Source organism: Lissotriton helveticus, chromosome 5_1 (genome assembly GCF_964261635.1).
Source record: "Lissotriton helveticus chromosome 5_1, aLisHel1.1, whole genome shotgun sequence".
NCBI classification, from domain to species: Eukaryota; Metazoa; Chordata; class Amphibia; order Caudata; family Salamandridae; genus Lissotriton; species Lissotriton helveticus.
Window position 1 is genome coordinate 30,883,174 of NC_136065.1, and position 7,941 is coordinate 30,891,114.

Genomic DNA, 7,941 nt, shown 5'->3' on the forward strand with positions numbered 1-7,941 from the left:
CTTTTAATACTTTGTGCGGTATTGTTGCCTGAATATATAGGAGTGCCTGCCACCTGAGAGTCTCTTCAGACCCGTGTACATGAGTGTCCTTTTCTCCTTCTACACTACATTACTTATCTCTCTACTATTACCCTTACTCTCTACCTCTAACCTTTTCCCCTATCTCTCCTGCATTATGTGTCTCTGTATTAGCTCCCTTCCTCTCTACCTCCACTGTAATTTTCCCCTATCTCTACTACATTACATATCTATCTGCTATCTCCCTTACTCTCTACCTCCACTTCCCTCATCTCCCATCTCCACTACATTATGTGCCTTTCTACTATCACCCTTACTCTCTGCCTCCACTGTCTTTATGTTCCATCTCCACTACATTACATGCTTCTCTACAATTATCCTTTTATACGTTTCTACTATCTCCCTTACTCTTTACCTATGCAGTTCTTTCCCCCTATCTCCACTTCTTTACATATCTCTCTGCCATCACTCTTACTCTACATTCCTGCTGTCCTCATCTCCACTCTTTCCCCAATGTTCTCTCACTGCCCTGCCTCTGACATCTTCAACACTCTGCAATAGCTCACCAGTTTACTCTTGTATCTCTGCCTTTCATTTGGGATCTGGCAGTCTAGGGTTTCTATTTCTCCCAGGTAAAACAACAGCAGAATCTGCAAGTGGTGCCTGGTTTAAAGATGGCGTGAGCGGAAGCCCTAATGCAGTAGCTTGACGTATTTTGTGTATGTGTGTGAAAAGTGTGCGTTCTCCACTCCTTATACTCAGTTACTGATCACAGGATCAATAATGTACATCTGGACATTATTATATGCTAAAAGGCTTGCCCTTGACCTGTGAAGACAACAGACCAGCTCCATTCCAACCACTCCAACTCAAGCATCCTCCACCCTCTGGTACTCAACAGACAGATCGTGATCTTCTCAAGCGCCATCGCACCCGAGGGAAAGGTGGAAAACATGAGAGCGGAGGAAAAGAGGAATAATCATTTGTGTGCACCACCTACACTCTCCATGGCTTAAGTTGGATGTGTTATTTTCAGATCCATTTTACTTCCACCGCTGCTTGGACACAACATGGACAGGGTTAAGGATGAGTTAACCTGGAACACTGAGTACCTAAGTACTAGGACACCTTTTCTCTACAGAACCAGATCTTCTTTTTCCAGATCAGAGGCAGTGAATAACTTGGTCCTCAGCGGTCCACAACAGTGAATATGCCTTTTCAATTCGATATGCTCATCTTGCACTTTAATAAACATATACCACTGCCAAACTGTTGCTTATTGCATGGTATTAATTACCGGGGTAGAGTGGAAGTAGACAGGAAAGAAAAAGAGTTATCAAAATTGTGTTTTTCTATGATTTGCACATGCAAGTTCTTTCCTAGTGAGCTCAACCTGCTCTCTTCTCTTTGTATCTTTCTTCTCAAGTGAGGTGATATCGCTCTTCTTTTTTAGGCTTTTTTGGTGTGCTGGTCTATGATTCCCATCCTTTTCTAACAAATTGGTTTCTCTCTTCCCCACGCTTTCTTTGGGAAGATGGCCTTCCTCTATCATCTGTGGTGAGTCTGGAACAGATTGTGTCATTTGACTATGATGTCCTGTTGCTCAACTCCATCCCCTCCAATGGCTTTGCGTAGTCGGGCCCAGAACAGAGGCTGCTGGCCCAAGTCCTCCTCCCACTCCAGGTAGGTTTTCTTCTTCACCAGCTTGGCCAGTTGGTGGTAGCGGGAGAGGCTCCTCGTCGACACTTTCTCCAGTAACACCATCACCAAGGAATCCTTCCTCTCTGCCAGAAGGCGGTATCTGGCCACCCGCACTTCCAAGGAGCACCAGTGGCTGCGCAGGTAATGGCGGCTGATCATACTCACCACCCAGCGGCTCCTATAAATGCTGTCCATGATGTTATCCAAGATGTCTTTGCCCACTTCGAAGTCCCTGCCATGCAGCCATACTTTGAAGAACGGCGGTCCCCTCTCTTCCAAGTTAGGCAGGAACTCGCGGACAACCCAAGCCTTATCACAGCTGCTGTAAGACACAAAGGCATCAAAGTCATATTGCCTCTTCCTGTCGTGTCTCACACCATAGTTCCACCAGGTCCTGAGCATGTAGGGGAGATACAGAAGGTACCAGCGCACCTTGTGATACAGCAGTGCCGTGATTGGGAAAGAGATGTTGAAGGAGAACGTCCCAATGAAGAGTGTGTAACCTATCAGTAAGCTGCAGTCTTTCTCCAAGAAATTCAGGAAATTCGGCTTCTGTGGCCCAAGGGAGCATGTCTGAATTCCCAGCTGTGGCATGCTCACTTGGGGGTGGGTGGTCACCCATCTTCTTATCCAGGCTTGTTCACATAAGCAATCCAGGGATACATCCTTCAGGTAAATGTAGACGTGGTCAAGCAGACCCTCCTGTATGGTTTCACAGGTTGGGACTTGAAGATTAGGAGTTCCAGAGAGACATGGTCTCTAAACATGGTGGCCGTAAAGTGCTCTATCCCAGAATCCTCCAGGATCAGGGTTCTGAGGAGTCAGGTTCCCAGAACAGCTGATCAGGTGCCAGAAACTCATACTTTATGTCCAATTTTAGGTTTCTTAGATGGAGATGACGTAAATTGTGAAGATGCTGCAGGCTGTTATTCAAGGGGCTATATGATTTATAGAAAGGCATAACTGCAGATGAACTGTAGTACAAATATTCAACAATAATAAAAAGATGAGAGTCCCAAGCCTTCAGGCTTTGTGAGCTCAAGTAGTGGACATTCCACCAAGTGGTTTTCCCGTAGGTAAAGTTCTTTCACAAATCTGAAGGGGGAGGGATAGCACTAGTCAATAATAACCACTGGAGCACTAATGTTAAGGACTTCAAGTATGCTGCAGTTGTTTATGTATGTCAAGGTTATTCTAGACTTTGATTCCAAGGTAAGAGTAGTGAGTTGTTTCTGTTTGATTTTTAATTCCATACTATTCTCAAAGCTGATGGATAGCGCCTGAAGCTCGCTCATCGCGATCAGAGAGCTATAGTTGTTCTTGAGTAAGGTGCCCCTGAGGCCGAGCACCCTGACACTACTCAAGTGATCAAAATAGAAGTTCTCAAGCAGAAATAGTTTATTGCAGTCCAGCTGCTGAGATTACAGCCTGATGAGACAAACAATGGCGTCCTTTTCCAGCGACCCAAGGTAATTACTACTAAGATCCAGTGTCACCAGATTAGCCAGGCAGAGGAGACGCCCAGAGCCAATACTGGTGATGCGGTTGAAAGACAGATCCAGGTGTGTGAGGTTGGACAGAACATTGGGGGTCCCAGGTGTGCACAGGTCTATGCTTTTTATCTTGTTTACAGAGAGAACGAGGGACCTCAGATTCAGGAGTTTCTTTGCCATATCATTCGTGAAAGCTGTGAGGAGGTTGGCAGACATGGTGAGAGACAACAGCATGGAGCATCCTTCAAAGGTCTCAGCGGGACGATCTGAAATAAAGTTTTGCGCGACTGTCAAGTTCCTGACCCCCAGCCGAGACTCCACAGTGCAGACATCTTTCATCTTCAGATAGTCCTGATTTTTCATGGCATTTCAATGCTCTTTATTCCAGACCGGAGAAGCTTGATGACCTTGACACCAGACGCATCTACCTTGAGGACAGTAAAACGAGGGAGGTTGCAAAATGCATTTTTCTCCACATGTTTTAGATCATTGCTTGACAAATCGTGCCTGGTAATCCTTGGAGAGAAAAGTGTGCTTTTGGTGAGGTTGTTTGTCTCAATGCAGTCCACCTCCCAAGCTGCATCAATACCATTCCTCTTGGTTTCCAAGATCCTCCGAGAAGCCAGGGACTGAAGCATAGTGGTCAGGCTGTACAGCCTACTAACCTCATTCCCAGATAAGGCTATCGTCTGTATTCCATGTAAGGGTTTAAAAATGTTTTCTTGAAAAGCTGCATCAGTTTTCACATTTCTGAGGTCCAAACAGGTTAGGTTCTCCAATCCAATGAAAACCTGATCATCCATGTCTACGGTTATAACACACCAAATATATTCTCCATTGATTCCCAGATGTCTCAGGTTGGCCGCACCATTGAAGGCTCTTGCAGAAACATAAAATTATCCATACAAATAGAGCCGGGTCAGGTTCTGATACCTGGAGAAGGTGTCTGTGGGGACGGTTGGTACGTGTAACACCAGGCAGAGGGTGTCCACATCCCCTGGAACCTCTCTTAGATCCACCTCCATGTTCCTCACTGTGCTGCATCTGCTCAAGACCCTGAACCCCTCCAAGGGGAAGTGAAAGCAGGTCATGGTCAGCACTCCCAGGGATCCCAGCAGGTCCCACTGGTAGATCTCACACTTGGCAGTGGCCGTGCCTGACACGATGGTCCAGCAAGAGATGACCGATGGGCAAACCACGGCCACGTAGAACATTCTCAGTGCCATTTCAAACAGCTGCTGTCTAATGGGTGGTTTGAAGTGCAGGTCTCTGGGCAGTGATTTGCTGCATCGCCTTAAAAGTAAGTGAAACATCTCCTTTCTCTGTGCTTGTCTGATTGAGAAGGGAGGGCCCTATAAAAAAGGAACCAAGAGAGAGAGATTTATAATTAGAATAAACTCAGAACGCAGAGTCTGAGTGTGTGAAAGAAGAGCAAAGAGCAGTAATGTCCCCTGCAACATGTTCAGTCATGGGAATGTGAGACCGCCTTCCTATCCGTCATGGAACCCTGACCCTAATTAGAATTGTTACAAAGGCCCCACACAGACCAAGAATCTTTATGCATTAGGTCCAAGCATTGGCTACTCCAGGAGATGAGAATAAAATACATGTTTACTGCATGAGCCTCAAAATCCATCGACTTCAACAACCGGAGCAAGTCCACTCCACCCTAAATACGCTCAGAAATCCCAGAGGACAAGCACTTCTGCGACTGGAATCTAGAAGATTTAAGACTTACTGAGTCAATTCACTTTCAAAGAACTTTATTCGGTTTAAGTTGCAAACCATAAAAGTTACACATACTGATACATCAAAAAACAAAGGACATTATTTAAAAAGAAGTATCAACAATGATATCCAATCAATGATCAATTTGGAGCACTAAAAGAGTCGTTACAGTTCATGAGCAACAAAAAGTGACAGTGCATTAATAAGATGATATCCATAGCAGCATACAGTTAATAAATAAGATATAAAAATTTGAAGAGAGTTCATCATAGGTCCATACACTTCCTAGACTTAACAATTGATTTGAAAAATTCCACAATAAAAGATAGGTAACCCTCCTTCAATAATTGTAGATACATCGTGGCTGGTCGTACCTGCCCAAAATTAAGTTTTTTTAAAAGAGGGACCAGATAGCGTTTGTGGGGGAATTCATACAATTGACATAAAAACATAAAATGCAACATATCCTGTGGCGACTTTCCGTCGCAGCCGCAGGGAGCTGCCACTTTATTATTAATAAAACATTTGGTCTTACAAACAAATAATGAAACAGGTTCATGCGAAACCTAGTTAATATGAATTTCTCGTACGTAGACAATGTACCCAGGAGCTATGGCTCTGCCCTCAGGGTTGTTTTCAACATGATATATGTCCGTAGGCTAGGCTTCTGTAGCTCCTTAGTTTCCCTGGTCAGTTTCTTTTCTGATAGAAAGGCCATTTTAATTGCCTCCACATCTCCCTTTTTTTTTTTTTTTTTTTTTTTTAAAACCTTTATTTGAGCAAGCAAGAAAATACAAGGATGGGCCTACAACCACACGGGCCAGCCGCTAAAAAGGAGTAGACACATATCATATATGCCCGCAGAGGTAACAGTCAATCAACAATGCAATACTCCACATTATATACAGAGCAAAAAACAGGTTTTATGTATATAAAAGAACAAACATACAAAAAGGCGAGAGTGTATCACTGAAGGTCAGCCCAAGGGACGCAAGGGGGGGACAGCAACGGAAGTGCAGTAGCAAAATTCTAAGCACTAAGGAGTTCGGAGGGGGGGGGGGGAGGGGCGCAGAGATCAGGAAGAAGGGGGGGGGAGCCGGAGACACCAGCTCAGTCCCTATATGAAGATTCCGAGAACGCTAGCCTAAGGAGACAGGGTAATCTCGATAGTGTCCACAAGGGGAGGAGTACAAATGTCACCACGGTATTCATTCCATTGACCCCACACCTTCACCCATGCCCTGGGTCTGCCCCTGGCCACATAGACGGTTTTCTCACGGAACATGGACCAATCCATGTTATCCTCCCATTGCGAGAGGGCAGGGGGCCTGGAGGCCCCCCAGAGTTGCGCAATATCTCGCTTCGCAATCATATAGCCCAGGGTGGCCCATCTAGTCTGTGCCACCGAATAGTCAGTGGGCTCCCAAACATTCAAAAGACAGCGACGAGGTTCCGGACGCAAGGACATCCCTGTCACCACAGTCATCAGATCAAGCACAGCCACCCAATAAGCAGCCACCATCGGGCACTCCCAAAGAATATGCAGGAAAGTAGCACGCAAACCACATCCACGCTTACACAATCCATCGGAGGAAAAGCCCATCACCATCAGTCGCGGTCCCGTCACGTACACCCGATGAAGGATCTTCAATTGGACCAGACGGAGTCGAGCCGGGATAGCCACCTCCTTCGGGGAGGAGAGGGCCGACTGCCAATCCTCATCATCAAGTTCCAACCCATCTCCCACCCACTGTTCCCGAAGTCGGGCCAATAAGTCAGTCCGATTGTTAATCAACTTTTTATAGATCAGGGAGATAGTGCTATCAGGAAGATGTTCGTCAAGGATACGGTCTTCAAGGGGGGAAGAGTCAGGCGGAATCTCACCAGGAGCAAATACCGAAACCAAAGCGTGCCTGACCTGTAAATAACGAAAGAATTCCCGACTACTCAGGCCGTAGTCAGCCTGGAGGGCCTGAAACGGGCGCACAGAACCCTTAGAGTACACATCCCCCACCTTAGAGATCCCAATCAAGTCCCAACGGTCAAAACCCTTGGAAGACCAAAGACCGCCCAGACGGTCTGAAGCATAAAGCGGCGTCGCCAACGTCAAGCGATCCTCCCAGCCCAGGCTCACATTCGCGGCACGCCACACCGACAAAGCAATCAAAGTAGGTCCCACAAGATGGCGCCCAGCGGAGCGAGAATAGAGCACTCTGTTAAAGTCACCTCCCGGAAGCTGAAGTTTATCCATCTCAAACGCCGGATTACGACCTGGCGAGAACATAGCGTGATTAATAGCGGACAGATGGGAAGCCCAGTAGTATCTCTTAACATCGGGGAGCGCCATGCCCCCATCATACCACGGGATGGAAAGTTTCGCGAGAGCAATGCGCGGTCGCCCATCCCAAATAAGTTGCCTCTGAAGGCTCTCAATCTCCCGAAAATAGGCCTTAGGGATAGGATCGTAATAATTCTGGAGAGCGTAGAGAAACCGCGGCAGTGACATCATCTTAAACAGGGCCGCCCGACCCAGGGGAGACAAGGGAAGTTTGCGCCAACGGGCAACGTCCAAACGGAGCCTAAGCAACGGGGGAAGGAGATTACGATCAAAACGAAGGGACGGGTCCAAGGTAACAAAAACCCCCAAGTATTTGAAGCCATCCCGGACCACCTGAAGAGGAAGTCTACTCGGCAACGGAGGCAAGATACCAGATAAAACGTATACACAGGACTTAGACCAGTTGATGACGAGGCCTGAGTTAGCGCCAAAGGACGCAAGAACGTCAAATAAAACAGATAAAGACTTGCGAGGGGAAGTAAGATACAAGAGGATGTCGTCCGCATAAAGCGAGACGCGGTCTTCGAAGTCCGGGGCCCAACGAATCCCTTTAAGGGATGGTTCCCAACGGAGCCAGGCCGCCAACGGTTCAAGAGCGAGCGCAAACAACAGAGGGGACAAGGGGCAACCCTGACGGGTACCCCTGCCCAAGGAGAAGGGAGC

At 46.9% G+C, this 7,941-nt stretch overlaps 1 pseudogene; it reads right to left on the reverse strand.

The window, feature by feature from the left end:
* Positions 1 to 1,546: 1,546 nt before the first annotated feature.
* On the reverse strand, positions 1,547 to 4,466 carry LOC144752912 (uncharacterized; annotated as a pseudogene).
* Positions 4,467 to 7,941: the final 3,475 nt, after the last annotated feature.